Source organism: Pseudophryne corroboree, chromosome 1 (assembly GCF_028390025.1).
Source record: "Pseudophryne corroboree isolate aPseCor3 chromosome 1, aPseCor3.hap2, whole genome shotgun sequence".
In the NCBI taxonomy this organism is placed as follows: domain Eukaryota; kingdom Metazoa; phylum Chordata; class Amphibia; order Anura; family Myobatrachidae; genus Pseudophryne; species Pseudophryne corroboree.
Genome location: NC_086444.1, coordinates 445986567 through 445998678, shown reverse-complemented (window position 1 = coordinate 445998678; position 12112 = coordinate 445986567).

The window sequence follows — 12112 nt, the reverse complement described above, 5'->3', positions numbered from 1 at the left end:
TCACACCTTGGTAGACAATGGTGGTCATTCTGACCCATTTGCACACAGCAGTTCTTTGCTGCAGTGCGAACGAGTCGGAACTGCGCATGCAGGGTGTGCGCATTGTGCACGCGCATCATTGCCCAGCGACGTCTGTCGCCTGGCAACAACGTGCACAGTGGGAAAAAAAGACGCAGCTCCGATTGCATGAAGATTGACAGCAGAGAGGCGTTCTGGGGCGAATACTCACCGTAGGATGCGGTTTTCGGGGAGTGGTCGTCCAAACGCAGGGGTGTCCAGGCAAACGGAGGGCGGATGTCTGACGTCAAAGCTGGGAGGAACATCGCTGGATCCGTCGCACAGGGTAAGTAGCTCCAGCCTTACTCCTAGGTTGGTAAAACTTTTTTTGCTTAGCAGGGCTGCACAAGTAATCGCAGCCCTGCTAAGCTAAAATACACTCCCCCATAGGCGGGGATTAGTTGATCGCACCAGCAGCAAAAAGTTGCTGGCTGCGATCAACTTGGAATCACCCCATATGTGTCTTTCTCTGGGTCTGTACTGTAGGTTTGACTCCTGCTGTCTTATGCACAAACTCCAACCTCTGATCACTGTTCCATACAGGATTCTAGGGCTGTTAGCCTTTTGTCTATGGACTTCTGGTGTATATGAGTACATTTCAGCAAAGAAATTAAATTTCCAACCATTTGTCGCCTACAGACATTTTCTTCAATACAATATACATTGATACATCACCCAATGCATAGAATTCAGTTTCTTAATCATGCCCTTCCGATATAAAATTGAGCATTCCTTACATGTAGAGTTCTTTATGTCTTTTTGACTAGCGTATTACCAGCCATGGTCAAATACTGTAACTAACTCCATGTTTTGGACTTAAATTTTATTTTATGTGACTTAAATGTTCATTTGTGTTCCACTGCTGCATGTATGGACTTTTCCTACCGACTCCCTATTTTAATTTCCATTTGGGTCTGGTACACAAGCAGGCTGCTTTGCACAAACATTGGGAGCCATCAAAATGTTTTTATAGGCCCCTACTGATGGTTCTTAAATGAAATCTTCCATCTATCACAATATGATTTGTGATAAACTGGTTATTTTGGTATGATTACATTGGTTAGTATTCAAAGAAAAAATATTGTGCTGTACAACCAAATTGATGGACTACTCCAAGAATTGCTGGAAGGTAGATGTTAGTTTGGAAACATGAAGGCATACCGATGTATCCTCATACAGCTAGCCTCAATATGCCATGCAGGGGCGGATTGGCCATAGGGCTCACCGGGAAGATTCCTGGTAAGCCGATGTGTCTATGGGGTCTGTTATGTGTATTGTCATGTGGCCCCATGCCCAATGCACTCAGTGGCCTTCATTGTCCCTATTCATTCTGTTATTCCATCTCTACAGTACTGCAACTCTGCCATTCAGTGATGCTGCCACGCTACACAGTATGTTATGCCCACCTCAACTGACTCCACCCCCTTATCAGACCGCACCCCCCATTAGTGCTGCTTCCGTAAATTTCCCGGTCTGGTTTTCCATCCCAATCCATCCCTGATTCCATGTGATGCAAGGTCCTATGCAACTCTGCTAGGTCGAGTCTTTTTTGCATCTTTTAACTCAAAAATGCATCTTAGTCACAATGTGATGCAACTAGGACACATCAGGAGACTGTGCTTATTCATTTGAATTGCAATATTTTTATGTATGTATGCCATTGAGTCTGTATATGTAGTACAACAGAACTTGGCATGGATAAAGCAATCATACAGTAGCACTTCGTATGCATATTCAGACTCAGTCGCATACAGATAAGTGTTACGTGGGAACTGGGCTGCTGAGAGGGGCTCTTTGGCATGACCGCAGCAATAATGTATGAACACACATCAGTATGTGCTTCATTTTACAGTGGGTTTGCTTCACTAGCTTAAGTTATTACGATGCAGATTGTACAATTTCCCATAGTGCTGTATGTTTCCCAGCACATTTATGCAGGGGGAGGGGGGGGGGGGGGGACTGAGTGGATCTCATACAACATATGAATATATAATGAGTAAAGCAGTAAGTACCTAATGATGTAATTTTAAAGTATTGGCTGCTGATCATTTTCTTTGCAGAGTCACGTCTTTGGGGAACATTTAATACCTTTAATATTAGGAGACAATAGCAAAGTAAATAATAATAAATACAGTGCATCCGGAAAGTATTTACAGCGCTTCACTTTTTCCACATTTTGTTATGTTACAGCCTTATTCCGAAATGGAATAAATTAATTTTTTCCCTCAATATTCTACACACAATGGTGGTCATTCCGAGTTGTTCGCTAGCTGTTTTCGGTCGCTGTGCAGCGATCAGGCAAAAAAATCAGAAATTCTGCACATGCGTATGTGGCACAATGCGCACATGCGACGTACTTTCACAACAGCCGTTGCAGTTTCACACAAGGTCTAGCGACGCTTTTCAATTGCACTGCTGGCCACAGAGTGATTGACAGAAAGTGGGTGTTTCTGGGAGGTAACTGACCGTTTTCGGGGAGTGTGTGTAAAAATGCAGGCGTGTCACATACAAACGCAGGCGTGCCAGGAAAAACGCAGGCATGGCTGGCCGAACGCAGGGCATGTTCGTGACGTCAAAACAGGAACTAAAAAGTCTGAAGTGATCGCAAGCTAGGAGTAGGTCTCGAGCTGCTCAGAAACTGCACAATCTTTTTTTGTAGCAGCGCTGCGATCCTTTCGTTCGCACTTCTGCTAAGCTAAGATACCCTCCCAGAGGGCGGCGGCTTAGCATTTTTACGACTGCTAAAAGTAGCTAGCGAGCGAACAACTCGGAATGAGGGCCAATACCCCATAATGACAATGTGAAAAAAAAATTTTTTTTAGATTTTTGCTAATTTATTAAAAAATAAAAAACTAAGAAATCACATGTACATAAGTATTCACAGCCTTTGCCATGAACTTTAAAATTGAGCTCAGGTGCATCCTGTTTCCACTGATCATCCTTGAGATGGTCTTACAGCTTAATTGGAGTCCACCTGTGGTAAATTCAGTTGATTGGACATGATTTGGAAAGACACACACCTGTCTATATAAGGTCCCACACTTGACAGTGCATATCTGAGCACAAACCAAGCATGAAGTCAAAGTAATTGCCTGTAGACCTCCGAGACAGGATTGCCTCAAGGCACAAATCTAGGAAAGAGTACAGAAAAATATCTGCTGCTTTAAAGGTCCCAATGAGCAAAGTGGCCTCCATCATCCATACATGGAAGAAGTTCGGAGCCACCAAGAACCCAATGGTCACTTTATCAGAGCTACAGCATTCCTCTGTGAGAGAACCTTCCAGAAGGACAACCATCTCTGCAGCAATCCACCAATCGGGCCTGTATGGTAGAGTGGCCAGACGGATGGCACTCCTTAGTAAAAGCACATGGCAGCCCACCAGGAGTTTTCCAAAATGCACCTGAAGGACTCTCAGACCATAAGAAACAAAATTATCTGCTCTGATGAGACAAAGATTGAACTCTTTGGCGTGAATGCCAGGCGTCATGTTTGGAGGAAACCAGGTACTGCTCATCACCAGGCCAATACCATCCCTACAGTGAAGCATGGTGGTGGCAGAATCATGCTGTGGGGATGTTTTTCAGCAGCAGGAACTGAGAGACTAGTCAGGATAGAGGGAAAGATGAATGTAGCAATGTACAGAGACATCCTGGATGAAAACCTGCTCTAGAGCGTTCTTGATCTCAGACTGGAGCGACGGTTCATCTTTCAGCAGGACAACGACCCTAAGCACACAGCCAAGATATCAAAGGAGTGGCTTCAGGACAAACTTGTGAATTTCCTTGAGTGGCCTAGCCAGAGCCCAGACTTCGATTGAGAAGAATCCGATTGAACATCTCTGGAGAGATCTGAAAATGGCTGTGCACAGACGCTTCCCATCCAACCTGATGGAGCTTGAGAGGTGCTGCAAAAAGGAATGGGCAAAACTGCCCAAAGATAGGTGTGCCAAGCTTGTGGCATCATATTCAAAAAGACTTGAGGCTGTAATTGCTGTCAAAGGTGCATCAACAACGTATTGAGCAAAGGCTGTGAATACTTATGTACATGTGATTTCTTAGTTTTTTATTTTTTATGAATTTGCAAAAATTCTCAAAAAAACATTTTTCACATTGTCATTATAGGATATTGTGTGTAGAATTTTGAGGGAAAAAATAATTTATTCCATTTTGGAATAAGGCAGTAACAAAACAAAATGTGGAAAAAGTGAAGCGCTGTGAATACTTTCCGGATGCACTGTAGAAGGGTAGGTGTTGGCAGATTAGCACTCAGATCAGTATGTAGAAATTACGGAAGGGATGGAAGAAACTCAGTGTTGTCTGTGGATTGTATTGGTTATAGCCAGAATTTTAAATCTGGATCCAGTACAGTGACAAGTTGCAACATTAATACATTTATTAAAAATGCTCATTCTGTCAAAATGTATAGAAGCGCTGATAACATATGGGAGGCTGCTTAATTACTATAGTTAAAATAGATACAATAATTCTTTAGTTACTGTATTAGAATTTGTTTAGTAACATACATAACAGAAGACTAGGTGCTTCATCGCGCCCTACGGGCGCTCTTCACACCGTCCCAAGGGGCTACGCCCCCTTAACCCTTGCATGCCTTTCTGGGGTTCAATATTTGTATTATATGGAGTATTACCTGCATTCCTTAGTTAGTGGTTAAATATTGCATAATGAAAGGGCGTGCGATGATGAAGGAGGCGCAGCCCCTTGCGACGCCGTGAACAGCACCTGCAGGGCACGATGTACAGAATGTAGCGGGTGCGGGGGGGACTGCGGATGGTGTCTGTAGATGCTGCGGGTGGAGGGGCGGCGGAAGTGGGGGTGGGGCCCGGATGGGGAAGGTGCTGCAGGTGGTAGAGGGGCAGGTGCGGGGTTGTCATTGGTGGGGGAGGGGGGGACCGTGGATAGAGGAGGGTGTCTGCAGATGCTGCGGGTGGAGGGGGGCAGGTGTGGGGGGAGACATATAAGGGGGGTGGATGGTGGAGGAGGCCTGGAGGTGCTGTGGGTGGTGAAGGGGCGGAGGAGTGGGAGCCACGGGTGGTGTAGGGGGTCTGGAGGCACAGCGTGTGGGGGAGGGGTGGAGTGCCGCATGTGGTGGAGGGGAAGGTGCGGAGGTGTGGTGCATTGGGGAGAGGTCTGGAGGCGCTGCTGTACTGTACCTGCCAAAAAGGTAGTTGGAGGGTATGTAGTAGCAGGGCCAGGACAGGGGTGACAGGGTCAGAACAGTGGTGATGGGGCCAGGACAGGGGTGACGGGGCCAGGACAGGGGCGACGGGGCCAGGACAGAAATGACAGGGACAGGATAGGGGTGACAGGGCCAGGGTAGGGGCGGCAGGGCCAGGACAGCGGTGACAGGGCCAGTATAGGGTTGACATGGCAAGCACAGGGGTGACAGGGCCAGGATAGGGGTAACAGGGCCAGCATAAGGGTGACAGGGCCAGGATAAGGGTGAAAAAGCCAGGATAAGGGTGAAAGGGCCAGGATAAGGGTGGCAGGGCAAGGCCAGAGGTGACAGGGACATGACAGAACACAGGGCATGGGAGAGATTGGTATTCGGGACAAAACAGTGGTGTCAGACAGATGTGTCTTACCGGAGTCACTGCTGCTGGCTGCTGCTGTTCCACTCCAACCTGTTGGGATCTGCTGCTGGTGGAGGCTTGGCATGGCTGACTCTCTCAGGCTGGAGTCCTGCTTCCTCTGCCCGTCCGCATCCCTCCCCCCACTCCTCAGTCACACACCGCAGACCTCGCGCAGCTGCCGGGCACTGTGGTAAGGGGAGACTGGGAGTGACTGGTTAGCCCCCAGGAGACGCTGCGGCTGGAGGGAGGAGGGGGTCATAGCATGCACGCGGCGCAGACCTCGCGGCTGCCGGGCACTGTGGTAAGGGGAGACTGGGAGTGACTGGTTAGCCCCCAGGAGACGCTGCGGCTGGAGGGAGGAGGGGGTCGGAGCCTGCAAGCAGCGCGGACTTCTGCAGCGCTGCCTGCCGGCTAAAGTGTGTGAAGGAGCTGGGCGCACCTCACTGCTGGCGGGAGCGCTGCAGCTAGCGGTGGGGTTGCCGGGGCTGGAGATAACAGAGGCAATACGGAACCTGCACAGCGGCAGGTGCCCCACAAAACTGCAGCTAAGAAGCGTGGAGTGTGCCAGAAAGTGACGCTCCTCCGCGTCAGAGAGACCCTGCTGAGTATGCTGATGTGGGGGGTCAAGCACACAGTGAGCCGGTGCCCATCTGTCTGTACAGCATACCCCCTCACACACCCCCATACCTCCCAAATGTCCCGATTTTCGTGGGACAGTCCCATTTTTGGGGGTCTGTCCCGCTATCCCACCCGCAGGTCGCAGTGTCCCGCGGGGGTGGGGGGTGGGGCAGTTGGAAAGCTCCTGTACTCGCTGTTCTGCTTAGCATGAGCAGCGGTGAATAGTGGAGACAGAGGGGGCATCAGGGGGTACGGATTAATGGGGGGTTCCAGCAGCAGAGCCAGATTAAGGGGGGGGGCAGGGGGTACGTACCGTTGGCCCCACAGTTTTAGGGGGCCCCCACCTGGAGTAGCTCTGTCCCAGCTCTGAAGCTTCCCCGTCCTGCCAGCAACAACGGCAGCATTGTGCTACAGTCAGCACACGCTGCTGCGTGTTGGCAGGTCTGTGGTGTTGCAGGGAGGCAGCAGTCTTCCTGCTTTCTTCTGCCTGTGCGGGTGTGTAGGGGGGAGCGACCACCCCCTCTGCATTTACCCCTAGCTGAGGGGCCAAAATTCCATAAAAAATAAATAAATCCTGGAATTTGCATAAGGGGGCGTGGCCTCGTGGGCCGCGATTAGGCCACGCCCCCAACCCCACAGCAGGCACAGCAATGAGATAGGGATCCCCTGTCTCAAGTGCCCTGGGCCCCCCGGACTCATAATCAGCCCCTGGGGGCATGCCAGCAGCTCACAGAGCACTGGGCATGCCCCCTCACTGACGAAAACGGAGGCCCTCCCGTGAAGCCACGCCCCCTTTTCGCAGAGTGTGTGTCCCTCCTTCTGCCTGAAGAAAGCTCCTGCAGAAAGCTGGGAGGTATGCATCCCTGCCTGTGCCATGCCCATACTCTCTGCTTCTGCTCCTAGTCTCCTATAGATTTGGCCAGATCTGTGACTCATTTGACTAACTCCGCCCAGTGTTGTGACTCCGCCCAGCGTTAGCAAATGAGTCACAAAGTCACATAATATGGCTATTATATAGGAGATTTCCGCCACTTATTCCCACCTGACAGCAGAGGTGGAATACAGGTACAATCAGCAATGACTTCATTCACAGTCCTGTGGGAACCCAGTATGCACTTTCTTGATCAGTTCTCTTGTAATAAAGGTTCTTTTAGCAATATTAGGAATAGTTGTAAACTATACTACTAACCTAGCAAGTGGGCATTATGATCGCACCCATGTTCTTTGCTCTACTCCCATGTATGATGGGAAATAATACACTGAACAGATGCTGCACCAAGAAAAATAAATGAAAAAGATGACTAGAAGAGACTTCCAAAAATTTCTTACAATCAGGCATGGTGGCCATTTTCCCAGTGATTTATCTACTGTGTATTAGCAGAACGTTAAAAAAAATAAAAAAAATAAAATTATTAGATATGCTTTAAAATTAAGGTGTCAAATGTGCAAATAGTTCAATATACCCTTAATAGGTCTAGTAAAGCGAAATATTAAAAACAGAAAGAAAATTAATGTGATAAGAAAAATGAAAAATAAAGTGTCTCTTTAAAAGACTGCTGGCCACTGTTTTTATTAATAAATAACTTCAGATAAATCCGCGTGTGTGTGTGTGTGAGCCATTTCCAACAGAAAGCAGTATCAAGTATTATACACGATGTAACAATTTGTTCAGGTTCTGCTATCAAATTGTATCAGATAGCTAGCAACGATTACCATGCTGTTCCAGACAGTTCCACATTACCTACTGTGTTTCCAAATGTATTCTTGAAATGCTATTAAATAAACAGATCAGCTATCAGATCTTATAGAATCAAATATTACTTCTTTTAAATAATAAGGGCAAATAAAGTACATTTTTAGTAAACCTGCTTTTAATCAGTTCTTGTATTAGATGTAATATTCCTCCGCTGCTCCATTAATTATTTAGGCTGCTATACATTCTGTATGTACAGCTCCTTAATTTCTCTATAATATCTATTCACACAGTTTAGGACAAATTCTGCTACTAAATAGCTTGTGTATTAAAGTCTGAATTTGAATAGCTCCTGGTGGCTTTTTTGTGGCGCTACTGTCCGCAAGCTGCCACCCCCAGGGCACTATGCCCTAGGCATCAGCACCGCTGGCATCCCCCTAGTTACGGCCCTTCCATTTCCTAGCACCTGATTGACTGATAAAATGTGTACATAATTTAGATACAAATTAAAATTTTGAAATTCAGGACCCCTGTATTAAATATATATAATGAGATTTGACATTTGTGAAATTGTAGGTGCATCCTTCTTTAACCCTTTTTTTTTTACAGGTATTAGAAGGTACTGCACTGTGATGTTATCACTGTTTCCATAAAAAAATAAAAAATTCTTGGAACCCTGGACCTCTGAATATACACAAATAAAAAGACTCTATGAATATCTCCAGTTAGTGAGTTTACACTCTAATACTTAATATCACAGCTGTGCTTTTTTAATTTTGTTTATAAATGGTTTATGTGGAAAATCATTGTAATACAACAATCAAAACATTTTAACCCACCCTAGACAAGTAGGTTTACACTCATTTTAATTAATATTTTCATACAAAGTACATTATTGTGTTTACTCTTTATTTTTAATATTAAAACTAAACACTACAAGGAAGATCTCTATAAAGCTGCCTACAAGCGGAGGTATGAAGCTCCGATATAGTCAGTATTGGCTTTGCCTGCACACTCTATTTTTCCTTGCGATGCCAATCCCGCGAGATCGCGCATTGGCATCGCAAGGTGTTTCCATACGGTGCAATATGTACAGTGTTTTCTGCTGATATGGACTGTATAGTCCATATCGGTAGAGATATTGCACCGTGTGTAGGCTCCCTAAGGGGCCTACACATGGTGCAATTCTACCTAAAGGCCTATTCTGACTTTGCGATTTCCCTTGAACTCCCCGGAGCCCAGAACCACCGATACTGATTATACACATGGTGCAATTTTGGCTATGTACAATTTTGACTATACTAGAAACTAGATTGTGCACTTTCTAGTCAAAATTGATCTGCCTGCGCAGTCTATTTTTTTCTTGCGATACCGACTCCATGGGAGCATGCATTGGCAATGCAAGCTGTATACACAGTTACACACGGTGCAATATATACTATGTTTTCTACTGATATGGACTATATACTGTAGTCCACATCGGTAGTTCATATCGCACTTTGTGTATGCGGCTTTAACTTTATACAGAGCTACTCTACTTGGTGAGTATGTTTGAACATACATCTGTCACTAAGTATATTGGACATTACACACTATACAATTCATTCTTCGTCGGGGTCCTCTGTGTCCGATTTCTTCTGAAATTCTGGTGTGCCTTTTTGGAATCATTAATGTTAGGGTGTCTGTAACCAAAGATCTTCCAATATCATCCATCTTGTTTGGCTCTTTGTATACAGTGGATCTCACTGCATGATTATCCTATCTAGAGTATATATATATATATATATATATATATATATTTCCCAAAACAAGTGCACTCAGTACTTTTTCAGTTTCCAAAACAATATCCAATGTTTTATTCAGTGCAGGTACAGCTGTATCAATTTACCATCGTCATAGATGTGTCCACAACAGAGTCATTAGACAACTTAGGTCAGCTTAATCATGTCGATGGACATGCGCAGTGAGGTGGAACGCACGCCGGGAGGTTCGGCTGAACAGATGTGGCTCTCATAAGGCACGTAGGCGGCCGAAGTCGACAGACATAGAATGTGACATGACGTACCCTAAAATTCATAGCATGTGAAGCCATAACAAGTGGAGCCAAAAGACATATAGCAACATTAATCATGTGGATATGTTGAAAGTATTTTGAAGAGTCAATGTGAAGTACTCAGATTTCTGATGAAGTTATAGAAAATTATTGACACATTAAGCTGACCTAAGTGGTCTAATGACTCCATTGTGCACATGTCTATGACGATGGTGAATTGATACAGCTGTGCCTGCAGATTGAACTGAATAAAACATTGGATATTGTTTTGGAAACTGAAAAAGTAGTGAGTGCACTTGTTTTGGGAAATATTGACAGTCCCTGGAAGGGATAATTAAGGACGCACCCTGCATGTTGAAAAAGGAGAGGGCATCTACGAAACGGTGGAGATATATATATATATATATATATATAAATAAGGTAGAAATATGCAGCGATGTTGCAAAAAGTCTGATCGGTTGAGTTGTTCTTGACTCCAGGTTTTGGTTAATCATTGTCATCCCTGTGTTACAGAATCCAGTACTGTGACAAAGTGATCGTCATGTTTGTTAAACTGTAGAATTCTGGAAATGAACCATTTCACCTATGAGCAAAAATGATATATAGTCTGATAATACATTCAAATAATGTATAGTTACTACTTCTGTCAGGATACAACAAGCTTGTTACAAAGGCATACTTATATAATTTACTTAAAATAAATGGCATTGAAATTTTAACATACAGTATGGGGGGAGTGTCAGTAGGTAAAATATACAGTATTGTGAGATTTATCAAAACTTGGAGAGAGATGAAACAGAGAGAGATAAATTACCAACCAATCACCTCAGCTGTAATTTTACAGGCTGATTGGTTGGTACTTTATCTCTCTCTGAGCTTTGATACATCTCCCCAAAAATGTGGTGTTTCACTAACCAATTGCGCACTGTTCACTTGATACCTTAAGGTAACCAAAGTTCAACAGACTAAGGGGCCTATTTATTATTAACTGCATGTGCAATGCAATCTGGTCCTGATATTAGCACCCAGAATCACATTGCAAAATGTGATTACATCGGAGGGGGTATCTGGATGATAGATAGACGGTGTCTAGTTAGACGAGAGGTTCTCAAACTCGGTCCTTGGGGGCCCACACAGTGCATGTTTTGCAGGTAACCCAGCAGGTGCACAGGTGTATTAATTACTCACTGACACATTTTAAAAGGTCCACAGGTGGAGCTAATTATTTCATTTGTGGTTCTGTGAGGAGACCTGCAAAACATGCACTGTGTGTGCCCCCGAGGACCGAGTTTGAGAACCTCTGAGTTAGACAGTCAATAGATAGACACCATATGTTAGACAGACATTAGGTCAACAGGGTCAAAAGGTCGACATGAAAAAAGTAGACAGTACAAAATGTTGACAGGGTCAAAAGGTCGACATGAAAATGGTTGACATAAAAAATGTAGACACAGGGGGTAATTCCAAGTTGATCGCAGCAGGAAATTTTTTTAGCAGTTGGGCAAAACCATGTGCACTGCAGGGGAGGTAGATATAACATGTGCAGAGAGAGATAGATTTGGGTGGGGTGTGTTCAATCTGCAATCTAATTTGCAGTGTAAATTAAAGCAGCCAGTATTTACCCTGCACAGAAACAATATAACTCACCCAAATCTAACTCTCTCTGCACATGTTTATATCTGCCTCCCCTGCAGTGCACATGGGAGGTCATTCCGAGTTGTTCGCTCGCAAGCGGATTTTAGCAGATTTGCTCATGCTAAGCCGCCGCCTACTGGGAGTGAATCTTAGCATCTTAAAATTGCGAACGATGTATTCGCAATATTGCGATTACACACCTCGTAGCAGTTTCTGAGTAGCTCCGGACTTACTCGGCATCTGCGATCAGTTCAGTGCTTGTCGTTCCTGGTTTGACGTCACAAACACACCCAGCGTTCGCCCAGACACTCCTCCGTTCCTCCGGCCACTCCTGCATTTTTTCCGGAAACGGTAGCGTTTTTTCCCACACGCCCATAAAACGGCCTGTTTCCGCCCAGTAACACCCATTTCCTGTCAATCACATTACGATCGCCAGAACGATGAAAATGCCGTGAGTAAAATTC